The 14,672-nt window shown below is 35.9% G+C and overlaps 1 protein-coding gene across 1 annotated transcript in view; it reads left to right on the top strand.

The window, feature by feature from the left end:
* The first annotated feature begins 408 nt into the window (after positions 1–408).
* The window catches only part of LOC108693778, a 206,720-nt gene continuing 192,456 nt past the window's right edge, over positions 409–14,672 (top strand). Inside the window, exon 1 of the mRNA XM_018202914.1 lies at positions 409–1,031. The gene's annotated coding sequence lies outside the window, so the exon portion shown is untranslated. The remainder of the gene's footprint in view (positions 1,032–14,672) is intronic.

Genomic DNA, 14,672 nt, shown 5'->3' on the forward strand with positions numbered 1-14,672 from the left:
GCGCGGGAGGTAGAGGGGAGCTCTTCGATCATCGGCATTACTGGCCTCCCTCGTGCGTCCTCGTGCCTCATCGGAACGGCGCGGCGGCGATCGGCTAGTTCCGTGCGTGGTCGCCACTCTCGTACAGTCTCGCACCAGCTCGCGCGCGTTACGGATCTGTGTTGCGCTCCGATTGCTTCGGCCTCCTCTCCGCGATTCGATCATTTGACGGAATTCGGCAGTGGTAGTGCGGAACAGACGGTAGACTACCTGTGTCTACCTGTTCGATCTGACCATCTATCTAAGCACTTGTACGACGTGTCACTCTTTGTGTCTTTCCAGCAGCGCGTGAGGAGTTTAAACGTCGCATCGTCGTTGAACGGCCGTCTGTTGTTATTCTCGTTCCCTGGTCGCATTATCTATCGAGTTGTCGAGGTATCTCTCTCGTCAGTCTCGTCGAGGTAGTGCGCGGCGCTTCTTGGATACGCGGTCACGTATGCACGCATGGACAAGCAACGGCGACGCGGCACTGCCCAATGATGGCCGTGCCGGGCATTACCGTTGACGTAGTGATGTATTATTAGTGGTGCGCGTCGCGGGAAAGTGCTGTGTGTCGCTCGCGCTCTCTCTCTGTCTCTCTCTCTCTCTCTCTCTCTCTCTCTCTCTCTCTCGCTCTCTGTTTCGCCGCTCACTTCAGTCCGTATCTCGGTGTGGCGTTACTCGATAATAACGCGGAGTGTGCTCCTCGTCGACGCGGAAATCAGTGATCGCGGCAAAGGGAAGGCAGGCAAACGCGGTTTACAAAATACGCGTATTTTCGCCCCTCCTGCTCGCCCGCCCACGAGTTTCACGCAGTGAGAGTTTCATATCAGTGCACGACGACGACGACGACGACAACGACGACAGTTTCGTTCGCTCTCTGTGTCTCTGTGTGGATTATCATATTTGGATATACTCGTATTATCGTATTTGGATACTGCGATCAGCGATCCTCGCCGCGGCCCACGTCCAGCCAGCCCATCGCCAGATTACAGCCCGAGATCGTGATTCCGGTGAGTGTGCTTGACTTATCCATCATATTGCATTATCGTTCGCTCCGTTCGTATCGGCGTTCACCCGCGGCGATCGATGCGCGATCCCGAAACGCGTGACGGGCAAGTCGCGCGCCGTTGCGCTTATCGCTCTCGATCGGCTGCCATCTTGTTATTTGTATCCGTCGCGTCGCGTACGCGAGCGTGTCCGCGCCGCGGAATCGGCGGAATCGCGCAGTCAGAATCGGTTATTAACAGTTTATCGGAGATCGCGTGGACAAGGCGCGGAAACTCCGGGCGGAGGCGTCCGCTTCGAAAATCACTATCACCGCAATCGTGTCTACTCCGAGCGGCGTTATCTTTCCTTGTTTTCCTCGATTGTTTCCGCGACTCGATCATCACGCATAGAGCTCCTATAAATCCTTATGTCCACCATGTTAGAAATCGGCTTGAGATCGATTAGAAAAAAAATTAACAAATTGCACTTGAATGATCAAAATGTGATCGGTTAATACTTTTTTCGTCGAAGATCTAGTATCTGATTTCTAATATCGTGGATGTAAGGCTTAACCGAATTTGGCCACAAATTTTGTCAAAATCTTACACTATTAAATTTATAATGTGAAATTATACTCAATTTGAATTGTTTTTAATCATTTCTGTAGATTATCATTGTTTCTAATCAATGTGTCATTAATTTAATTGAAATAATGGAATTAAACAATTTAATTCAAGAAAATGTAATCAAATTTGATTCAAACGAAGTTTATTAACGTATACTAAGTATACGTTAATATGAATGTTGTTTACTTTAGAACTAACCACAGAAATTGATCGGTTACATTTTGACATATATGGAAGTTAAAAATAATAAAATGTTTTTTAATTTAAAAGATTGGGTTTTCATTGCTCCTTTGATATTTTATATATTATAATATAATAGTACGCAGGAAAAATGTATACGTATCTTTCTCTCTCGGGGAGGATTTTGACAAAATCATTCGTAGCCAGATTCTGACATAAAATACATTCCACTTGTTTGCTAACAACGCTTATGAATATTATTTGTCCTTGTTTAACTTTTTCCACTTAATAAATAACAAGGATAAATTATTCCAATGCATTCGAAGGTCAAGTGAAATGCAGCTGTAGGTTCAGTTTTTTATTTTCTGATTAATTTGTGATAATTAGATTTAAGTTAACTTACATAAAAAGTTCAATAACAATAAAAACTGTATTTTTCTAGTTGTGGATTAATTACTAAACTGATAAGACACTTTATAGTGAGCGCGACTTTTAAAGTTCCGGTCACAAAACCATCAGTTTAATCATAGCTAGAAAAACAATTCCTACATTATCATCGGGTTAAGTGAAGTTAAACCTAAACCGCAGGTTTAACCAGAAAATAAAAAGAATGAAAAATCAGGCCACAAGATTTCTAGTCACGTAGGGGAAATGGCAGATCGATTAGAAATCAAGCTGATAAAACGTCTTGGAGTCGGACACGACAGGATTGACCGTTTTCTATCGATTCGACGGAGTGGATGTGACGTCTCGTTTGCTTACAGCAATTCCAGATTCCAGAACGGGCCGAGGCGCTTTTTTAATTTTCGCGAACGAGATGGAAAACTTGGCGACGCGACGCGGCCGGGTAAATACTTAGGTACTTGGTACTCGCGAAAGTGCCCTGCGCTGGAAGTGGAGCATCGCGCCGTTCTTTTAGCGGAATTACATCTCGTTAACGGTATCACGATAAAGTTGCGCACGACGATTCCGCTATTTCGTCATCGTTCCGCTGGTAATTTTACCTGAAGAACGTCGACATTCAATGTAAATACTGCCGTTTAATAACGAGACTGGGAACTCGCGATGCAACGAATTCGAACGTTGTAATCGTGATTTCCGTCTTATCTGTGCGCGGTGAGTTGTTTGACGATGAAACTCGAGATACTCGCGTCGAATCTCACTCTCGATCGTAGCAACTTTCATCGCACGACGACGACGACGACGACGACGACGACGATGCCGCCGTTTCAAGATCGCGTGAGTGAATTATTTTTTAAAGAAAAATTCATTGAATTCTCTCTCGGAGTAGAGATTCGTAAGCAATAAAACTGTCGGCAGCCGCGCGATAAGCGAGATTGTGAAAACAGTTGGCGGTGATCACGGTCACGAAAAATATTTGCACTTGTCGAATTAAGTTTTATTTGAAAGCGGCTGATAGTGAAAAGTTAACGACGATACACGAAATTTATTTCTATACTTTGATTTCGGCGAACTTATGTAGTTCTGCGTAGGAGTTTGGCTAACGCGCAGCTGCTGATCAAAGAGTGACGTCACAAAACGATTCCCTTAACCATTTGAAGCTGACATCAGAATCTGTCACACGTTTATTGACTAATGAATATGTGAGATCCATTTAATTTACGTTTAAAAGGCACTAATTATTTTTAATCATTCAAAATATCATAGGTACATAATTTGTTGTATATTAAGTAAAAAAGAGCGAATATTGATAATAATTGTGATAATATTTGTATTGACTAAAAGGCACTAATTAATTTCAATCATTCAAAATAACATACATAACTGTTATGTATATTAAATAAAAGAGAATGAATATTGATAATAATAGTAAATTTGATCACTCACGTTACACTGGATTAATGCTCATTAAGGACTATATAAAGTATCTAACTGCAGTGGCATAATCAACTTTGACAATGAAATAATGTAATATTCTGTTACATAATGTGACAATATCATTATTCAGTATTTAGTTGTTTAAAATATTTATATACTTTTACATTTAACCTTGTTAATATATATTAGCTTTTAGTATGCACTAATTTAATGTAGTGCAAGTAATAGAATTCGCTACAAGTTTCTTCAAATAAGCAAGGAAAGTCATATTCGAGCAAAGTGAATTTTAATGCCTTTTAATAACAATAATTTAAAGGAGATTACAATTTTTTTCAGGACTATTCGAGGACTATTCGTTTTATTTTTCCATTTTTTAAAATGTATTTTTCTTTGTGGAAACTGAAAATTATGATGCTGCATTCAAAGAGAAATTAGTACATTGTGAAATAAAGTTAATAAAATCCTTATTTGTGTTTATATTTTTATTAAATCGAAGTCAGTTCCAGGATCTAACTCTGTTGATCCAACTCTGAATTAGTTTTTAAATGATCAAAGAATAATACACTGATTTCACAATGATATAAATAAGGATTTTAACTTGATTTTCGTTCAGTGTATCAATTTTTTCTTAATAACGTTAATCATTATGACAGTTTTCGATTTACGTGAAGAAAAATACATTAAAATAAAACGATCTTCAAACGGTCCCTTGCAAAAAAGTGAAAGTTGTATTCCACTGTTTTCCTTTGCAGATATGATGTAAAGAATATATAATTGAGTCCTTTAAACCTACCGTCAGCTCCGGAAGGTTAACCATTCGTAATTCCAGCTGAATGCGACATACCTAAAGCTTTGTGCTAATCCTTTACAGTTTCTTTTTTAATTCTTCAAGTATTCGAATTGATATATGTTTATAATCAGCAAACTATATTTTTGCGAACTTCACGAATTCCTTCAAATAAACTTTTTTATTTATTTATTTATTTAGATCCTCTAATCGTATTAAATTAAAAACAAAGACTTTTCGCTCATTTGCGCGACAAATTATATTTATATTGTAAAAGGATAATACACCTGTGTGTTTTTAATGCGTGAAATGAGGAAATGCCGGTGATCCGTTTTATATGCGATCATAGTTTCCGAATTATTATCTTATTATCGTGTAAATCAACTCAACTTTTAGACAACTATCATGAGAGTGAATACAAATTACAGAAAATGTGATAGCTTTTTAACTTTCAGATATATAATTAAAATATAAGTGCATATCGTTTTTTCAGTTCATAGAAAAAACATTATAAATATGTCTTCTATTATGCGAGAATTCGTAAACATATTTGTATGCGGTACCTAAAATTGAAAAAGTTTATCGAATACAGCTTTATATACTCTCTTATAAAATTGAATTAAACAATAAATGCAATAAATGAAACTTTTTATTCTTTCTGAGAATTGAGGAAGAAATTGATAGAAACATAAATATATGATATTGCTCGGAATGAAGATATTTTATAATCGTACGTTTCGAATGTGATTCGTGACTCTGATTTTGATCCCCTGAATTATTCAAGAATTCATTGTAAAAACCAGCAAATTGGCGACGGACACAATCTTGGCGAAGTCGAGAGCGGCGTATTTCACCGCGCGGGAAAAACGGAGTAATCCGTGGAATCATATTCTACAAAAGCGCGCGTGTGTGTTCGGGGAAATGGAAATATTTCAGACGCGTCCGAGGAGAAAGCGATTCGAAGCCGAGACTTGGATGTCGTTCAGTCACGGTATAGTTCGCGTTCTCTTCGTCGCGAACGATATTATTTCTGGCACGACATACCAGCCGGCGGCGTCGATCGATCTCGTCCTCGAACGGGCGATCGCGAACGTCCATGTATACACACACACACACACACACACACACACACACACGCGCGCGCGCGCGCGCGCGCGCATATAAACGTATGTATATGCAACCCCCCCCCCCTCCTGTGCACGTGTCTGTGCGTGTGTACGCGTCGCGATCGATCGCGAGCGGGTCCTTTCGGCGAGGAGGGAGGTAAGCGCGAAACACGTTTACCGAGACCCCGGAAATAATTACCGTTAAGCAGACCCGAGTTGTCGGCAAATTGAATTGGCTTCGAGTGCCGGCACACACAGCTCTCTCTCTCTCTCTCTCTCTCTCCCTCCCCTCTTCCTTCCTCTCTTCCTCTCTTCTCTCTCTTGGCAACCATCGTCGTCGGCTGGTCTCAAATACATCCGAGAGACGATCTCTCTGTAAATTCTCTGTCCGCGGCTCGCCAATGTTTGCAAACAAACTCGCGTGTCAGCGTCACATTGCTCTCCGCGATTTTATATTCCGACCCGCTTTCTCGGCATCGTCGGCTTATCCTCGCGTTGCTTCATTTATACGCATGTTCTCTCGAATCGTAAAAAAAAAAAAAAAAAAAAAAGTAACACGTGTATAGTCGTTCGCGAGTATCGACAGCGAGATTGGATCTTGATATATATATATGATGTAGTTTTCATCATAAAAGAAAAATTGCATGAAATTTTTTATTCTGCCATACGGTTGAAGATTCATATGATGTTTCCACTAATAGAATTAACTTTAGTTCTATTGACTCTATCTTTTTCTAGTTTTTAGAATTAGAAAAAGATAAAGAATAAGTTGAATTGAGATGGAAGTTAGCCTACACATTGGAGGAAACCATCCATTAATATGATTTTATTAATTTTCTTTTATGTTGTAGATGTATATTATGGTTATTTATATGTTGAATAAAGGATATATTATTTTTATTGCAACAAATGGTAATTTCAATTAAAATCATTAACGTGTGTATACATGTGTAACAATTGGTACGCAAAGGGATATATGAATAATCACGCTCATTAAATCACTGTTACCGCTTTAATAACAATCGCAAATGAGAGGAATACGCCGCATAAGCGCATGCTTTAGAGTAAATAAGTTACATACGGCATATGCAATAACAAGATGAATATTTAATTAGCGCAAAATAGTCTCTGAAAATGAAATAATAACGGATAGCGAACATGGGAAAATAATATACGGATGGCGAACTTAATTCTGGTGATATATTTTGCCGTCATTTGAGTACGTTCGGTGACTACGTAGCGTAAAGCGTAACCCCGAGTGATTCGATTACTATCAAGTAATTTATGCAAAGCAGCTCGCTAAACGAAGCGGATAGCGAACTTTTCGACGGCAGAATTATTTCTCCCTTTCAAAGACCGTTTTATTGCTCGCCGGCTGTCCCGTCGCGTCGACTGGTCGACATCTTCGGAACTTTGCCGAGTTGTTCGGCAAAACTTTTTCTCGGTCTGTCAGAATTATTATTATCTCGAGAATTATCTTTATCTTCTGAAAAACGTGCTTTCATTGCACGTTCACTTCTTATGGTTTATCGAAGTTATATTAGCTAGTTGATAAAAAGTTGAAGAAAGAGAAGGTTGCGTGTATTATTGTCTACTACTTGCTAGTTGCTATGGCCCGGTTATATCAATGTTAAATTAAAGATTAACTTTAATCTCATTTCAATTTATTTTTTATCTTTCTCGGATTCTAAGAATTGGAAAAAGATAAACAGTAAATTAAATCAAGATTAAAGTTAATCTACATTGGTATTGACGAGCTTTAGTCTGTTACAGAGTTGTCATAAAACTGGAAATCAGGGAAATTAAGAAAATGTCAGGGAACTTGAAAGGTCAGGAAAATCAGGAAGAAGTCAGAGAATTTTGCAAAATTTTCTAGAAAATTAAAATTTTTAGTTTTAAAGAAATTTAATATGCGTACATTGCATCTATGCAGTTTTGGAATACTATCAACTTAACAATTGAATGAAAGTAATGTCAGCAACATTGATATTAGTAATTTATTGTTATGTGTTAAATTGCTTTCTTAAAAGAATATTCCGTAGTTTCTAAATAGGACTAAATAGGAAAAATACAAAAAATTTCAATTATATCATTGAAAGCAGAGAGAGAAAATCATGAAATTTTGTCTGGAAGTCAGAGAAAAGTTGTGGAATTTTAGGAAATTTGTGACAATCCTGTGTTAATAATTAATGCTGCTGCATTACATAGTCAATTAAATGGCGCGTATAGTGTTACATATTCATTTCTCCAATTAGTTTTAGCTTTACGACGCAATAATAAATCTTTCGTATAAGAAACGTTGATTTATCAATGTACTGTTACATAATAACATTACATTATTAGGTGTTTATTATTGTTATACGTGATTACATGACGTTATTAGAAATTTATTATTGTTTCTTGAGTGTCCTAACAGTGGATCCGCCCGATTATCGTAGAACACGATGCTTCGTGCCATTTCACGTGAAAGCGACTGCGCTCTCGTTCAGCACACGCGTGCGATTTCTCCTTGCTACACACGCATTCTTTCACGATCCATCGGCTGTTGGTCAGCAATTAATAATTTTTGGTTACATATTTCAGACGTTTCGAATCATCGCAATAAAATATCCGATCTACATAAAGTGTAGAACGCGGATTGCAAAACTAGAAACTAATGTATTTTAATTATAATATGGTTGTAAGACGCAGAAAGTTGGGTGAACTGCGTTTTGCGTCCTACGTATGTATTGCGGTCTGCGACCTTTTACAATCTGAAATACATTTCATTCGCGACCTGTGTGTAGATCGGGTTTAATAACGGAAATCTTTATGCAGTCTTTTTTTTTATCCTATTGTAACAAAGAAGATCTTATATAAAAATAGCGAAGTGTTGTAAGTTGTAAAATATCAAAATATTAGTCATTTTTTTTAGACATTAAAAGTAAAAAATCAAAAGATATATGATATAATTGAACGAAATGTTTTTGATTTATTTTTCCTATAAATAATATTTCGTTGCGAAAAAAATAAGGTATTCGTCGGTGGAATATACAATATCGTGTCGGTCTAGCGATTTTCTGATCCGCCGGTATGTTTCCAATAAGTTTTATGGGCCAATCCATTTCTGACCGCGATTTTCTAGTTTTGCTTGGTGAGCATACGGTACCGGACCGAAATTTCTCTGGCTTGATATTTCCGCAGTGCTCGCCGGTCCGTTAAATATGTTAATGAGATACGCAAGGTAATGAGATAAGCTGCGACCCAAATAGACAGAGTCTTGTGTGAGACTTTGAGCGAAGGGAAAGTTGTCAGCCGTTTAATTCGCGACCGATCGTAGGCGAGGGATCGATTATCAACAACTATTGTGCGCATATGCAGCTAAACAATTCACGATAAGCGATAACTTACGATTAGAAACATGAGAAATGTCATGATTTAAAAGAATGCACTGATGTGTGAATAATACTCCAATTATATTATTATATTTTTATTAGTTAATCGTGATTTTAAAGTATTATATCACATTGGAGTCAACGAGAGCGATAATTGTTATGACAATATTAATTCTATTACTGAAAAATATCATGAAAATTTGATTGTAGCGTAAATTGTAATTTATTGATATTTTGTATTGATATTTATTTATATTTTGTAATTTATTGATATTAATTCTACTCCAGTTTTTATGCATTATAAAGGTGCTTTATAATTACTAATCAAGAGCTTTACAATTTTATTTTATTTATAATTAATATTTTGGACTTGCAAATCCGTCAAAGAAATAGACGAAGATCATTGTTTAATAATATGCACGAAATCTTTGAAGTACCGTGAGATGGTTGAAACGTTTTACTTTCTCTTTCCTCTTTTTTTCCTCTCGGTAACCTTGAAGTCGTTGGATTCTCGGAGATTAGGTTACTTGATTGGTTCGGTGTAAGTGAATCCAAGCTAATCTGTCTGAAGCCAATATAAGGCGTTAGCTTTACAATCGGTATTAAAAAAATATTTGATTTCAACGTCAGATCATATCGTGGAAATGTTTGTAACATGTCCGACACTTTTCGAGTTATTTTCCGATAACAAATGACATAAATACTTTTGGAGAGAATCGTATCGTTTTTTTTTTTAATATATATATTTTTTAAATATCAGATAAATGTAGAGATTTTTGTATTGTTTCAGCATGATATTTTGTGTTTAATTAAACACATAAAAATGTCGAAATATTATATTAGAATACACAAAGGTACCTTAATATTATTCCTAAAAATAACACTTGTAATTTTTTTATATCGAGGGAAAACATTGACTTGAAGAATAAATTTTATAAAAAGCTAACAACGTTTCTGTTAAAAGCTGGATTTATGACATGATCCGCTTCGTCCTCCGTTTCTCGTTTCCGGTTATTACGTGAGAAAGTCGGGCAAGAAAAGTCCTACTTCGCAGTGATCTCGTAAGAGGAACTCGTAAGAGAAAGAGAGAGAGAGAGAGAGAGAGAGAGAGAGAGAGAGAGAGAGAGAGAGAGAGAGAGAGGGAGGGAGGAGAGAGTGGTGGATTCACCTCCTAGTGAACGGATCCAATTCAGAATTCGCTTCGTGTGTCGCGCACAAATCTCTTGACGTTTCTAATTCGTTAACGTACGGTTTAATCTTAGTAATTTAAAATAATTGACGACATGTCCGCGTTGTTGTAACATCCTGACATGATTGCGTAGAATGAATAAAATGAGATTGCTATAAGAATTAAGAATAGAGAGAGAATTTTCAAAAATAATTTAATTAAAGTTTATCAATCAATTACAGAGTGATCCTATCAATTACGTTTTATCATGAGATATTAATTTTTTTTCTTTCTATGTTGAATTTTTTATATTCAGAAATAATTACATAACATTTCAAACAAGAAAGTCAATTCTTTTTTATTATTTTATGAAAATAAATAATAGAAATGTCTTTTTTTTTCATTTAAGATTTATTCGCTTGAATTTTTAACATACTTTAAGTTTTTATGCTTTAATGTTTTTTTTCGATATAAAACGCGATAATTTATGAGTTGACAGGCAGATACATTGCAGTTCAATTTCACAGTCGCTCAGAGCTCAATGGAAGTTCGGATTACTGCGTGGTTATATCGTATGAAATGCGATCCAACTTGCAGGCAGCAGAACCACCACGCTCTATTCGCTCCTAAAATACCGCGACTTTGTCACGACAGCATTCTTCAAAGTGTTTTTGCGGCGAGACCAAGAAATATTTTACGAAGTAGCGCGCGATTAATTCGATATAGATGTATTGTAGCTCGCTAGTATCTAGGTGAATCTCTGCAATATCGGATTCACATGTGGTATATGACAGGAATATTGACGTTGTACGATATTTTCCGGCTTCGTCTGTGCGCACTAGACGATAAATACTCACCAAACGCGGTATAAATATCGATCGCAGGAGGACAATATAACGATCGTTCACGTTACAAAATAATAAAATCTATAATATTCATTTAATCTATTTTTATTAATTACAGTTTTTATTTTATTAATTTTGTGACTGATAGATTCTTTATTTTTTATTGTTTATTGTAAATTATAGGATGCATATTTCGTATATAGTTAATATATATAAAATATAACTAAATGAAAAGAGAGAAATAGTATTACATCGCGTAAGATATCTCTTGATTCTTCATAAGAGGCTCGTTGTATGCGTTGCATCATATTTGTGTAGCGACTTGGAAAATGTAATGCAAATCGGAATGACAGTTCCGGATGATTCCAAGATAAAGCGGAATAAAACGTTGGGAATTCGAGCGATTCGAGATGGAGACGTCGAAGCTCGAGATTTATCGGCGTGTGGATACGCGCACGAATTTAACGTGTGCATATCTTTCGCTTCCCAAACTCGTTTGGATGTTTGACGTTGAACAATGTTCTCGATTAGAAGCCATCATGATATATTTGTGTAGTCTATCGTCAGGATGACGTTGAAGAATCTCTCCATTCTATCGTGAAATCAGTTGAGAAATGAAAAAAATTTCGATATAGTTTTATATACGTATGTATATACACACACACACACACACACACACACACACACACACACACATACACACATGCACGCACGCACGCACGCACGCACGCACGCACGCACGCACGCACGCACATATCATCTGTATATTTTTAAATGTTTAGATATTTTTATAATATATAATAGATTGCGTATGTTATATACTTATACTTGTCTTTTATACAAATAGTTGTACAATTAATAGTTATGAAGCTTATATTTTTATTTCTTGATACAATTTTGCATTCAGCAGAAAAAGCAATTTTGTAACTGTACAATTCTTTATTATAATTGATCTTGCTCTTAGTTCCTCACTGAATCTAAATGTATAAACTAATCATATTAAATAATCTTAAAATAGTTGCAAAGTTGCTTTTTCAGTTGAAAAGCCATTGTTTTGTCATGCAACATACGCAGAAACATTCTACAATAACAAAATCAAATTATTAAATTATATATATGGTATTGTACTATTGGGTTGTCCGGAAAGTTCGTGCCGATGTTGAAGGAAAATTGAAACGCAGAAAATTTAAATTTTAGTATACATTTATTAAATTATATAGGTTAGTCGGCACGAACTTTCCGGACAACCCAACATACATATCATTAGATTTGTTAATTTTTCAAACTTATCTGAAATTAAATCATTTTTACGACGTGCAGAAAATTTCTATATTACAAAGCGGGTGTAAGATTATGAATACCAAATTATGAATGTAAATCTATGTTTAACACTTTTTTCGTTGTTATTCTAAATGCAAATTCTGAGACGTATAATACTTCGTGACTTTTGCATTCAACAATATCTTCTGAAGGAACGCCAAGATTGGGAAGTAGGTAACTTCGCTTCAAGGCAACCATTTTCGTGAATGCTCCGGCGAACGAGAAGTAGATATTCTTATCTTAGATTTATGCTATTGTTATCGAAAGTCGAATTGTAGGTATTTCGAAATAGAAACAAGGTATTTAGATATTTCTGGCGTACATAATCTCACGTGTTAGACGAGTACGAGGGTGCTTGCCTACATCGGATTGAACGTCAGCGGCAGGTTGGTGTCGAGGGCGGAGGTAGGGGATTGCCATAGTAATAAAGGATCCGACGACCCCGAATAATCTTCCCGTCGTCGCGTCGAAAAAGGATCTCGCATCGACCAGGGGTATAGCGCCGCATTCTTGCGCAAGTTTGAGCCGCGCTTTCTTCATGGAAAAAATTAAGAAAGTGAGAAAAACGCTTGATTAATTGAAGCCAATTTTAATAGCATTTCTTTATAATTATTACTTGCAGATTGTAATATTATTAGTATTATTTAAACAGTGAATTTTATTTTAAAATTATTTGGAGTCTTTGAAATATTCAAATGATAAATTTGGCTTCAGTAATTATTTGATATTTGAGAGATCCTTAAACATTTAAATGACAGTTTTTGCTAATCTGAGATAATAAAATTAATAGTCCCTAGAAATATCTGAATGTATTATTTAAATTATTTTGTTTTGAAATTGTAATAGAAAATATATATGAATGTAGTGCAAGATTGAAAAGTGTTAATTATAATAGAAAGGTTATTGTGCTTTACGATGTATAGCTGGAGCAATATCATTGCTACGCGTCGTCGTGAATATGAATGCGACTATTCTTGGTTACGCATGGCGACGCCTTTGGCTTCGAGTTATTTCTAGTCGTACGGTGACGCGAAACGCGCTCTCTTCTACGGCGGCGAGAGCGAATAGTTGCGTCGTGACCGCTTTACGAATTTTGTAACATGGATTCTCATGCAGTCTACGCGATCTGGAATGTCACGTTTGACAAGTATTGACAAGTCGCTTGCAATGAAAGTTTCATTGCGATCTTTCTTCTGTCGTAAACCGATCGACTGAAATATCTGGCAATTTTTCATCGTGATTGTTTATAAATTGTCGCACATTGAATCCAGAAATTTCTTAAGGAGGGAGAGAGTATTGACTGTTGAAGCAAAATTTTTTTAAGATCAAGTTTTTAAGGTATATGAAAAGATATTATTTAAATTATTACATTGAAAAAGTATTATTTAAATGTATAATTTATAAATCATTCTATTTAAAATTATATTGACACAAAAAAAAGAATAATATAATAAAATCTATATATAAAATCTTTTACATCTTTCTTAAATTAAAACATATTTTTGGAATATCAAAATTATGATTAAGCATTTCAGAAATATTAAAAATATTATATAAAAAATAAATATTTTTTAAAAGGTGAGCTTCCCATGGAAGGGGGGGGATGGCCTCCCTCCATGGATCCGCCAATATAGCATATTATGAATTATTTAATACATATTCCGGTCGGATAAAACAAACATAATTTCTCTTTTACTTATCACTCTGAAATTAATTGTAAGTGCCATTTGAATGGGGGATTGAAAGAGATTAGGAGATATCAGGTAAGAAAAGAACATGGGTATTAACAAGGAATCACAGGTTTTCAGAAGATTGATTTTCACGAATAAATATTGGGAACAGAGAAAAGTACGTTTGCGAGGAAGATGAAATTTGTTTATCTGCGAAAGAATATTTAGTAGAAACTGGGACATCTTGGTTTAATAAAATAATAATCCGAGTAAATCTGGTATCTCTGGAGAGGTTGTATGCTTACTAAGAAAATTACAGTGTCATCTTAATAGATAAAGCATAACAAAGTGCATTAAAAATATCATTATTCATTCTGTTATCGTAATCGTTTTGTTTATTATATCTCTAATCGATAGCAATTATCTGCAGAATGATATTACACAGCTAAATATATATCACAAAATTAGAAAACAACGCGGCGTGTCGTAATTTTATCTCGCTAATGATACCTCAGCAAAATGAAATTTTTTGTGTAAATATATGCGTGCTCGAACTTCGAAGTAATATCTTTTCGAATATATATATTATATATACACGCGTAGAGTCTCTAGAAATAAGGGTCTGGCTAATCTTTTAGTTTGATTAAAAAATGGTGTACGATATGCACACACACACACACACACACACACACACACACACACACACACACACACACACACACACACACACACACACACACACACACACA

This window comes from Atta colombica, unplaced genomic scaffold (assembly GCF_001594045.1).
Source record: "Atta colombica isolate Treedump-2 unplaced genomic scaffold, Acol1.0 scaffold97, whole genome shotgun sequence".
NCBI classification, from domain to species: domain Eukaryota; kingdom Metazoa; phylum Arthropoda; class Insecta; order Hymenoptera; family Formicidae; genus Atta; species Atta colombica.